The following is a 12075-nucleotide window of genomic DNA, read 5'->3' as shown; positions in this document are numbered from 1 at the left end:
CTTGAGCCTTCTCCATTAACATCTACTCATTTTTTACCTTCAACTTGCTGATCACTACAAGCATGCTACTCTTTGATCCTAAGCTTGTCTGAAACCCCCTGATGTAGTGCATGGAGAGTCTGAAGTGGTAGCGCGACTAAGTTCACCCTAATGTCTTTGATTGTGATCAACAAAGTGCGGTCTTCCTCTGATTTGGTGCAAACCGATCCTTTTGGAAAGGATATGACTCTAAGGTCCAGAGTCTGTTCCAACTCCAAAAATTTCTCGCTCCCTTATGCCAGGCTAGCTTGCACCCCACTCGCTTGCCCAATATTCGCTTGAATCCTTCCTTTCTGGATCTGCAACTCGCGCATATCCTTCTGGAGGCTCCCTAGCATCTGCATGCATTGTTGTTCAAATTGCTACCACAACTCTGTTGTGGTATCTCTGACTTTTTCCCCAATCTCATCTAGATCCCCTTCTATGAGGATCATCGAGTCAATGCGTGCTTGTTTATTTTATTTTTGCTTCTTCCTTGGCCCGGCAGTTGTCTCCTTACTCGCTTCTTCAATGTGAAGGGAGTTCTCTACTCCTCTCCTCCATCTATGCCTTGATCGGACAGTTCATGCTCTTTGATATGCTGGGAAGCTGATGCTTCAACTTCCTCTCTATTAGTGTGCTTAGTCTTAGCACGCGCTTTCGCAGTGCACTCTTTTTCAGTAGTTGCCTTAGCAACAACTTCTTTCTTGTTCTTCTCAGCCAATGCTCGTGCTTCTTTCTGTGATGCTTCTTTTCGCTTTTGCACAGCTGTCGTCTGCACAGAAGAGATTTATCCACCAGGCTTACTGGTACCTGCACCAACGTCCATGGGTTGGCGCCACTCCACCGACCAACTTCCCACAATTTCCTGGACATCTGTTTCTAAGACTAAGTATGGCAGCTTGTGCCATATATGTTTAGGGTCCTTCCTCACCCTGATTGATACATTATGGAAATTAGCCTTGAACTCTTTTAAGGCCCTCAACTACTCGAACAGGTTTGGAGACAACCTTGGTCGCTGACTAATTACTGTACAGGGATCCATTTCAACTAATATCTAGAAAATTTTAGATTCCTTGATCTTTTCCAGATTCTTGGTCGACCACAACGAAGTGAACTTCATTGCCTTTGGTAAATATTCTTCCTGCAGAGGAAACTGATTATCCTCCGGCAGGCATCATGCTACTAGTACAATTAGCAATAGCAGCCAGGCATAATGAAAGGGCTTACTATCCTCCTGTGCTTCGCAGAAGTTCACAAGGAATTCATTACATAAATACTACACCCAATTATAATGTACTCCCTTTGCACACTAGGCAGCGAACGACACTATTGGCGCCGGAACTTCGTCCGCATGACATTTCCTCGTAATCTTCCCTGCTAAGATTTGGGTGGAAAATTTCACCACTTGGTCTTGAATGGAGTAGATAGAATATCACACGACTTCTTGATTAAACCAAATTCAGCCTTCATCTTATCTGCCAGCTCCTTTTCTCCACTTTTTCCTCCAAACTCCTTGGCAGGGTCCACCCCTTTATAGGGTAGCTTCGTAATCCTATGGATGAGCATATCCGTGATAGGGATGGGTTCACCGAGCCATAAGCACCCATCATGCACCAGCACGAGCAGCTGATGCACACATACAATGTTGATAATTGACCTCTGAAAATGTGGTACGCAAAGCATGTGCAGAAACCCGGCCTACTCAACACCTCAAACCCATTTCATGGGTTCCAGCCACATAACCCTAGTTTCTTCTTAATATATCTTCATCATGTATTTTTTATTATCCAAATGAGGGAATTTCTCGTGGTCTGCAAGATCCCAATCCTCCATCTTCAGCACCATAATGCGCACTAAGTCCACACCTTCAAATACAACCTATTATGGTAATAGGGGCATCGAGACCATAAATTTTCCAGAATTCGAGTCTTTGGTTACTTTTTCCTTCCCTTTCCACAGAGGGATATACTCTGGGAGCTGTGTGATAGGCTCACCCTCCTTAGCATCTAATTATTCCACTCCATCATGGAATTATTCTTCCTCCAGGACCATGATTTCCTCTAGCTGCTTATCCTTCTTCTCTTTCTGTTGAACCTCTGGGTTCTTTCTCGGTGAATGCCTCACCAGTACATATTTCTTCTGCTTCTCCTTAGCAGTCAATTGATTTGGTCTAGGCGACCATGGCACTGTAGGCACAGGGGGTGCAACTTCTATAGATACAACTTCAAGACCCTCCACTTGAGAAACAACAGCTTCAAAACTCACTAGAGCAGACATTTGCATGAGAATAATCCTCTGGTTAATTTCAGGAAGCGTTGCGAATGTCAGACTAGAAACTAAGTCCTCCCAAACCTTTCAATTCATACATCTAGAACAATAGGGCTCATACACAGTCTTCAGAATGCAAAGTGTTCTTCAGTAAACCAACATTTCCTCGTAATCTTCCATTCCCTCCCTTTTCTGATCATAAATGAATCTTTGGCGACAGATCTCCAAAGCTTTTCGCCATAAATGGTGCCTACCCACTCCTCTTAACGGTATTTTTGCCATCAAATCATGAATAGTGACTCCAATAGCTACTTTTGGACCGATCTGTGCAGTACCATCCTCCATGGTACAACTCATCCAGCACATCTTCACCTATCGCACTACTTTCTTCCATCGTGTAGCCTCCTTGCCATATTTTTCTCCTCGTCGGGAAGCGTAGTTTATAGTCCCGCAATCCCTTGCAGCTGCCTGGATTACTAAGATTGTCCTGCTACCATGTAGTCATTGCACAGGGGCAGGATCCCCTGTATACAGCTTCAGCCTACTTCCATTCACTTTTCCAGGGAATGATTCCCCATTCAACTTCGTGAGCTGAACTGTGCCACCATCTATGATTTCCTTAATAACATATGGCCCCAACCAGTGCATTTGAAATTTCCCTGGAAATTTTGTGAACTTGCTGTCATATAGCAGCACTAAATCATCCACCTTGAAAGTGTGCAACTTAATATGCCTATCATGCCATGCTTTCTCGCATTCCTTTTGCACTTGCTAGTGAAATCCTGCAAGAAAGCGGTCCTCTTCTAACTCCATCAGCTGCGCGAGCCATTCCTCCAAGGTCTCGCGATCTGCCATCTCTGTCAAAGTTGCAATACATATAATTAGCACAATGTATTCCATAGGAATCACTACTTCAATCCCATAGACCAACCTAAACAGTGTTTGTCCGTTCAACTTCTTGCAGGTCATCCTATATGCCCATAGCACTACTGGTATGCACATATCCCAATCATTCCTTTGCATGTTGTAGACCTTATTCAATGCATTCTCCAAGATTTTGTTAAAATCTTCCACCGTTTCATTCGCCTATGGGTGATAGGGCATGCTTTTTTGATGATACACCTGGAATTCCCCAAGCAACGCGCTGATTGTTTCATTCAAGAAATGTGTACCCTTGTCACTCATCAATATCTTAGGACATCCAAACCACGTTAAGACATATTTAAGCAAAAAATTCACAGCAGTGGTAGCTATACAATCCTTCACTCGCTGTGCTTCCACCCATCTAGTTAAATATTTTGTTGTTGTAATGATATACTACATGCCCATCTTCTTTCCTGGTGGTTGTATTGGACCTATGAAATCAATGGACCATTTATAAAATACTTGCAATGAAACCTAAGGATTTAAAGGCAATTCATCTCTTTGAGAAGGCTTTCCTGTCCTTTGGCAAGCATTGCACGCCTTACAGTATGCCTTAGAATCCTTATGTGATGTTGGCCACCATAACCCAGCACACAAAATGTTCTGTGCAGTCGATTTTCTTGCGTAGTGTCCTCCCGCTACCCCTCCATGTGCTTCGACGACGATACTAGTTCATTCAAATTCTGGAACATACCTTCACAATATTTCATCTGTTCCCATCTTATACAAGTGACCTACAATCACTGAAAAATTTGTGGAGTGGACTACTAATTCCTTCTTCTGTTGAGTGGAATATCCTTCCGAAGTTGTACCCGTGGTTAAAAGCTGAATGATATAAGAAAAATGGTCATCTGCGACATGCATCGCAAAGAACTGCAAATTCAGCAATCCTTCCTCCAAATTATTTGGTTCTTTTCTTGTTTCAATCCTTGACAGATGGTCTGGTCCTACATTCTGCCTTCCCAGATTCACAATCACTTCAAATTCATATTCCTGAAATAATAATAACCATCAGCATTCCCCCCACCCAACATAGGCTTATTGACCAGGTACTTCAATGAGGAGTGGTTTGTATACATTTTAAAGTGTCCGCCCAACAAATAATGCCTAAATTTTTGCAGTGTGTAGACCATCGCTAACCCTTCGCACTCTGTAGTGGAATAATTCTTCTCAGCCTTTGATAAATTTCTTCTTGTGAAGGCTATCAGATGATCAATTTCTCCTTCTCCTGCATGTGTTAATATCGCACCTAGTGCAATGCAAGAGGCATCTACATGCACATGGAACTCTTTCTTCCAGTCTGGAAACACCAAAATAGGCGCAGTTACCATCTTTTCCTTCAAGACATCCAAATTGTGCTGAAAATCTTCATCCCAGTAAAACATCGCATCTTTCTTCAATAATTTTTCCATCGGCGCGGTTATCTAAGCATATGCCTTGATAAACTTTCTGTAATATCCAGTGTGCCCCAATGTCATGCGCAACTGTTTTACATTCCTAGGAGCTTCCAAATTCACAATCACAGTGATCTTTGTCGGGTCCACCATGAATCCCTGCTTACATATAACATGGCTAAGAAAAATTCCAAAGGGCACGCAGAATATGCACTTCTTCAAATTCAGCATGATATGATACCTTCGACAAGTATCCAGCATAAGGCGTAGGCTCACAACATGGCTCTTCACCAACCCAAACACATTCCAATCATCAAAATAGACTTCCAAAAATTTATGAATAAATTCCTTAAACGTCACGATTACTACTCAAGAAAAAATTGTAGGCGCGTATTTCAATATGAATGAAATTACTATATATTGAAATCAACCCCACTATGTCGCGAAGGTTGTCTTACTTTGCCTCAATGATAGCAGATTACCTGTCCTCATCCTCGACCAATTCTGCCCCCTCTTCCTCGTCCTCGGCTTTGGAATCCTCTGTGCGCTACTCCTACGCCCTGATCCTGAGGCTAGTTCTCTGCCTACATTCAATAGGTAGGGGTTTTATCCATCATCAGATCATAACTCCTACAATGGCATTCATCATGACCCACAAATTTACAGAAATTACAAAACAATTGTTGAGGGGTTTATACAAACTTTTGTAGTAAATGGCAATTATCAGTTGCGTGTTTTCCTGTAACCTGACATATAGTGCACCACAACATAGCTCTTGCACTCAACCCAACATTATTATCTGGTTTCAGGGGAACAAGCCATCCCACCATAATATAGTTCTTATAAATCGGGCACTGGTCGTTATCCTGTCCACAACTCTTGCACTTAAAACACCAAACTTCATCGCGCACCTCTGGTTGGGCTTCCTTTCCTTTCTTCGGGCTCTGCAACTCCAAGTACAGGATTTCCAGCTGCAAGTGAATCTGTTGCACTCCAAGGTTCTTATCCTATATTGGCAAGGCATCCAACCTCATCACAATTTCTAAGGATTCATCTTGTGTTGCTATCTTTTGTTGTGATAGAGGCACTCTCAAGTGCGACAAGAGCGATGCTATATACTAGTCGCGATGTTGGAAATCTATAATTACCATATTGGCTTGCCTAATCAGGCATTTCAACCTTTGATCGAAATCCCAATGTGTCTCATCTACCTCCTGTCAAATTTATTTAAACTCAATCACTGACTGCGCCTCTAACTTAGGCTTTCTAAACTCATTGTTCAGAGCTTGTTGGGTCTCTGCCAATGTTGTTGTCGGGTTATCATTACAGTACTTGATGTACCATGTTGTTACCGGGAAAAGTGTCTATTTAGAACTGCTCTATCCCACTAAGGTGTGACAGCTGCCTTAGAAACAAACAGAGAAAAACTACTTTTGTATTTCCTTTATGAACTATAGATAGAGAGGAATAGAAAGAACCAACCTGTGTCTTGCGCTAATCCTTTGATCCAATCCCTCTCTTCTTTGACAGTGTCCAGCTACCTGCTCCCTTACTTGCCCAGCTTCACCAAGTACCTGTAAGATCACAGAAGAAGAACACTATACAAAGACATGGATCTATATTCATAAACAACTTAGGATCAGATTTAAGTTAACCATACAAATGTAACAAGCATCAATGATACAAAAGCATGGAGGAAAAACTCAAATAGTTTTTATTGATAAACAAGAAAAGATCCAGGAAGAGTTACAACCGATGGTTCCTGACCCAGCATCAACCTCCCAGCAAAGAAGCCCCTCTTCACCTCCAACAAAGCATAGATCACCCAATACTCTGATGTTTGTCTTAGAACCAACAGCAATTCCTTACAATATGCAAAATTCCAGCCTCTGGATCTCTGGGATGAGGGATCCATATATAGATATGTGTAAGGAGGATGAGTCAGCTTGTGATTTGATTAGTGTCTTCTCTCTGTCAGTTCTTGCTTCCACTTGGAGACTGAAGGCCTCTTACTCATCCTTGGTCGAATTCAGTGAGGCAAGTGTCACAGGAGAAGATTCTGGAAGCTTCCATTGTCTCTCCACCTCGCGGAATGACACTGCCATTTGTCATTTCTCGCCCAATGCACCCTCACAGTCATGCACTGCCAACGCACCCTCACAGTGTATTTAGGTGCATTGCAACGCACCTAGCCAGTGTATTTAGGTACAATGCAACGCACCTAGCCAGTGGAGCAACTGAAATGATCCTGTTTTGACTTATTCTGAGCAGTTTCTGGTGGAGAACTTCTGGGAGAAGCTGTAATCTGTTGACCTTGTTCCTTTAGGGGTTAGAACAACACTTTTAGTGACTTAGGAGCCCTTGGTTTATGGACATTTCATGCTTGGAGTTGTAAGGCACAAAAATGTCTATAACAGTTGCCCCCTAAAGTATGAGGCCGTTAACCTTTTGGTGTCGGGTGAAATGATTTATTATGAGGATCTGAAGTTCTTTCAATGCTGGGAGGAGACCTGTAATAAGACACAATACAATACATTAACTTAATATTGTTTTCATGATCTAGTTGAGGCGGGCATTCCCATGCTCAGCTTTATAAATTCATTTTCATGTACATAGGACAGACAATCGTCTGAGTCTAGACTGATGATTCTGATAGAGCCATCATCCTTTTGGTAGGATGATCATCTGTGCTGCAATGCTGTACATTTAATGTCTTTATTTCCCTGGATATATATCGCAACCCGGATGGATGAAACTAGATCCAGGGTCTTCAATCTCGTCCGATCTTCACTCGAAGTACAAGTCGATCCATGTGAGAAATGTTCTGAAGTCGAACATGGAAAGACATCGCTTGATTACCAGTCAATGATGTAAACTGTTAACAAGCGCGAGAGGAATCACCGATAATGATAATGATCCTTAAGATACTGCAGTACAATTCACGTGGTGTGAATAAAGGACTTGGCGTCGAACACCACGCAAAATCTTTCGATCGAAGGTCATTGATGTAAACCTGTTGCCGGAAGTGAGAAACTTGCCATTGAGGCATGCAAGCTTCAAAGTACTGAATGGGGTGTTCCTAGACCAACTTCTTGGATAATGAGCTGATGTCGACAAGAAGTGATCTGTCAAAGGAGGGCCTTAATGAATCCCACATCAATGACACAGAACGGAGCAAATGATTTTGATGGAGGTGAAAACAATCTGATGATATGATGTTCAGGGTGGTGGTCATGAAAGAATGGAGTATAATGTATGGTAGTGGGTGAGACACAGGTGGCTTCTCTGGATGACTTCTCTTGAACATGTCGGTGACACTGATGTGATGGATTGGTAGCATTAACCCCAAATGTGGATGGTATGGTGTGACCATGGCGATGTGACCAGTGAATGAAATAACCCAAACCGACTCGGACACGGAGTGGAAGTGTCATGTTCAAGAGCGACTTGCTACCAATAAAGATTCTTTGAGTTTTCTTCCCAATTTTTCCTCAGTCATTGCTGACCAGTACCTCTTTATTTTTGTCAAGCTTGAGGAGGATAACATATGCTTGTTCTATAATTTGCCCTTCAGGCAAACCCATCGCTATGTTTTAACGAGCCTAGCGATAGTGAAACTCGTTCTCGTCTAAAGACAAGTTTGTCGCTATTAATCTTTTTAACGAGTTTAACGACAAAGATAACTCGATCCTTTTCAATTTTAGAGAGTCTGAAAAGGTACGTAAAGGTAACTCCAAAATTCCTTTTTCGTCATCTAATCCCTTAAGTCCGAAAAAGTATAAAACAATACAGAAGGGATGAATTTTCGATAGTTTTAACGAGCCGAACAAAACAAGCGCTCGATCTTTTTGTGCAATAATCCCTCAGGTCCAAAAAGATTAAAATCTAGAGGAGGGATAGCACTTCCTGTCCCTTTAACGAGCTGGAAGGCCAAGGACTCAGCAATCTTTTCATATTTTACGAGTCAGTTGAAAAGAGCTTAAAGAAGACTCGTCTTTTGAGGAACGAGTGATAAAACGGGTAGCAGCTGATTCCAGGTAAGGTTTGGAATTTTCCAATCGCGGCAGTGTCACAAGGATGGCTAGTGAAATCACTCTTCGCAGCTGTTCCTCAAAATGGGTAAACAATCAAATGGAGGTGAATGATCGGCCAATGAAAAAGTGGAGGTGATGGTGCAAACACGACCAAGGCTTTAATGGCTGAAGTACTACATTCACGGTGGTTATTTATCGGGGAATAGTTCATTTTTTAACGAGCTTAAACGCGGGTGGAAACATTTGCTCGATGCGGGTTTATTTTTTAACGAACTTGAACCTTGCGGTAACACTGCTCGATCAATCCAGTCGTGTGATAAGAATGTCTCATATAAAACGACAATTTTTAGAGTTTTGCCCCACATCCTTTCTTTATGCAAGTTAGGAAACGACCAATCCAAAAAACAGATAAATGATCACTCTTTGCTTGCACTCCAAAAGGTTTGCATGCCCCCAGGTATAAAACAGAGTTTCAAGGTCACCGTCTATTCGAGCTGATAAAACATTTGTTTTATCAGGAAGGGTATACCTCTTACAGGTTACCCAAAGATTGTTCTATTCACAGCGCAAACAAAACATTTCTCCAGTGATGTCTACCGAAATAGACAAAGGTGAGACAATCCACTCACATAAATTTGACAAGAGAATCTTGTTCTAGAATAACCCCCTCTTCCAATCACGGACGGGAGTACAGACTAGTCATATTTTCTCGCGGAAACCTACCCTACCTGAAGTTTTCCTGCCGAAGCAGACCAGGGTGCATGCCCCCTAGGTTTCAGTCATTTCCTCCCGAATCACTCGCACTCATCGGGTGGACGGACTAGGGATTGAGACATTTCTTGCGAGAAAAGACCATTCAGGGATGGTATATGACTATTTGCTCTGTATGATCCGGGAAATGAAAGCTGGTCCACGAGCTTGACCACTCTTCCTTCGTGCGGAAAACACATTACTCTAAAGAGTGAGGAGACAATTGCTCCCATGCAATAAATATAGTCTCGTCCAAGGAGTAGATTGTAATCCAGGGGTCCTTGAACTACCATTACGTTCATGTGAACTGTTTTCCTTCTCAATGTTATGGGCACATCGGGAAGGATCCCTAACAGTCGACTGGTTCCTTTATCAAAGCCTGTCAGATTTCTCATCTCAGGCAAAAGTGATGGTGAACCAAGCGCTTTCCAAGCAGTTGAGGAAAGGATACTCACAGAAGCCCCCTCATCTATGATGGTACCAGCCATAATCATTCTATATATTTGAACGATAATTCGTAATGGTACGCTTCCTGGTAAACGGGGTCTGCCTAGTTGATTCCAGTCGAAGGAGACAACTAGGTTGCTTGGAGGTGGGACCGAATAGACGGCCGAGTACGGCTCTGATGAACTTCCTTCCTGCGGTAAAGGAACGGGTAAATTGCCCCCTTGTTCGTCGGAGTCTGTGTTTATGAAGAGAATTTGGACGGTGTCATCCTTGTTCTCTTCAGTGACTATATCATCTGAAGATGAAACCTCTGAAGGCAAGACCGGGTCAACTGCCGCCTCGACCTTTTGACTTTCGTCTGGTATGGATCCAGATGGTTTATCTTCAATGATAGGTGCTTCAGCCGACCACCTGAGTGGGCCAGTCAGATTTTCAACTAGTGACGGACTCGGCAAGAGTTTTTTATATCCAGGAGGAAGTCGTAACGGTGAAACCGGACGATCATCCAAAACTCTTTTAGCTTCTTCTAAGAAGGGACAACGGTGGATGGCATGATCGCCTTCGCTCAGTTTACAAGGAAATCTACATTTCCCTTTTTGTCCTGGGGCTTCACTTTCACTAGTTGATGCTGTGCTTTCAACATGATCATCAGAGGTTGATGACACTGGGTTGTGCAAACGAGGAGACCAGTCCCTTAATATCCGAGGGATGCAAGGTCAATCTCTGTGAAAGTGGTCTCTTTTTCAAATGACACATGGCGATTTAGGCCTGGTCGGTGCAGTGTGTGGATTTTTGTTATACGACACTCGTTTTCCCCCATTCGCCTTTGGCTCCTTCTTCTTCTTCTCTTTCTTCTTCTTTTCCTTCTTCTCCTTAGGAACTTGACTTTTGGCTTTACCAGCCCCATCAAGCGAAGAGGAAGGAGGAGAGGAAGAATTAGAGGAAGTAGAAGGCTGGTGGGCAACTCTGGACTCGTCTAATTGCTGATTCGATTGTTCAGGAATAGTGGTGTTCTGAACGACAGAGGTTGAGAAGAGCCATACAGGCAAACCAATTGTCAGCCCTGGAAGCGACAATGTGGCCATATGGGGCGCACCAACATCTCCCCAAGAGGAGAAGGGACTAGGATTTCCTCCAAGGGGAATTCCTTTGTTGGTAGACTCCATTTTCTCAACCCAAGATCAACGTAGGAAAGGGTAATGAATATTCTGTTTAAAATAAATTTTTATACGCTTTGACACAACTTGTTTTTTCAGTTTTTAAGAGTCGAGAAAAATCAAAAGATGACTCTAGTTTCCTTCGATTTTTAATGAGCCTGAAGTGACAAGTGCTCAGATGGACCTTTTCCGTTAAGGAGTCTGAAAAGGAACGAAAGGGACTGCTCTGGAGGTCTAGGTAGAGGGAGTACCAAACCAATCGCAAAACTGCAGAATACTTTTTACGGTACGGCAGTCAATCTTCCCGAATGTTGTGTTCAGTGCATTGCGATCGATAGGGCAGCAGACACGGCTTCCTATGGATAAAGGATTTAAGCCTATAGGGGTCTCCCAAAATATACTTGACGGTACGTGGGAGCACAAGTCCGTACTGGCACTTATTGTCTCAAAGTGGAGGAATCACCCAACCATCAGTGAGGACAACAGTTACTAGGCTTTACGACGCCGGAATACGTCTCTAGCCTAGACCTCTAAATGTTGTGCGTTAAGTTCCAAAGCATTGTTAGATTCATTGAATTTATTTTAAGTTGATCTTGCTTATGAAGTTTGCCTTTTGGGTTCACCACGAGATGTAGATGTAATTCCTAAAATGCAATCTAAAGATGATAAACAAACTTTTATCTCTTTTGTGCAATGAAAATCCTAGCTACTAGAGGAAAAGAAAGACACAATCTTTTCACAAAGAGAAAAGAGCACACTGTAAATGCACTTTCCTAAATCAAGCCAAACAGAGTGTCTATATGCAAATGCACATGCATGTATTTGTTTTCGACTTTCTTAGTATTGATGCTAAAAAGAAAGCTGATGTACAAATCTGAATTTGCTTTCAAGCGACAAACACAAACAAGCTTCTTTTCGAAATCAAAAGATAGAGACGATTACGACACTTTACGATTTTGAAATGAATACTCGTTTTGACACTAGAAAATCACAAATTCAGACCAAAGGCAATATTAACAGTATAATCGACCATCAACAACAATCAAACTTTCTCCTATGATCGAAATCGACACTTGCGAC

Source organism: Pinus tabuliformis, chromosome 8 (assembly GCF_031772625.1).
Source record: "Pinus tabuliformis cultivar Carrire ecotype Pingquan chromosome 8, CPIR1, whole genome shotgun sequence".
NCBI classification, from domain to species: domain Eukaryota; kingdom Viridiplantae; phylum Streptophyta; class Pinopsida; order Pinales; family Pinaceae; genus Pinus; species Pinus tabuliformis.
Note: the sequence above shows the minus strand (reverse complement) of the source record.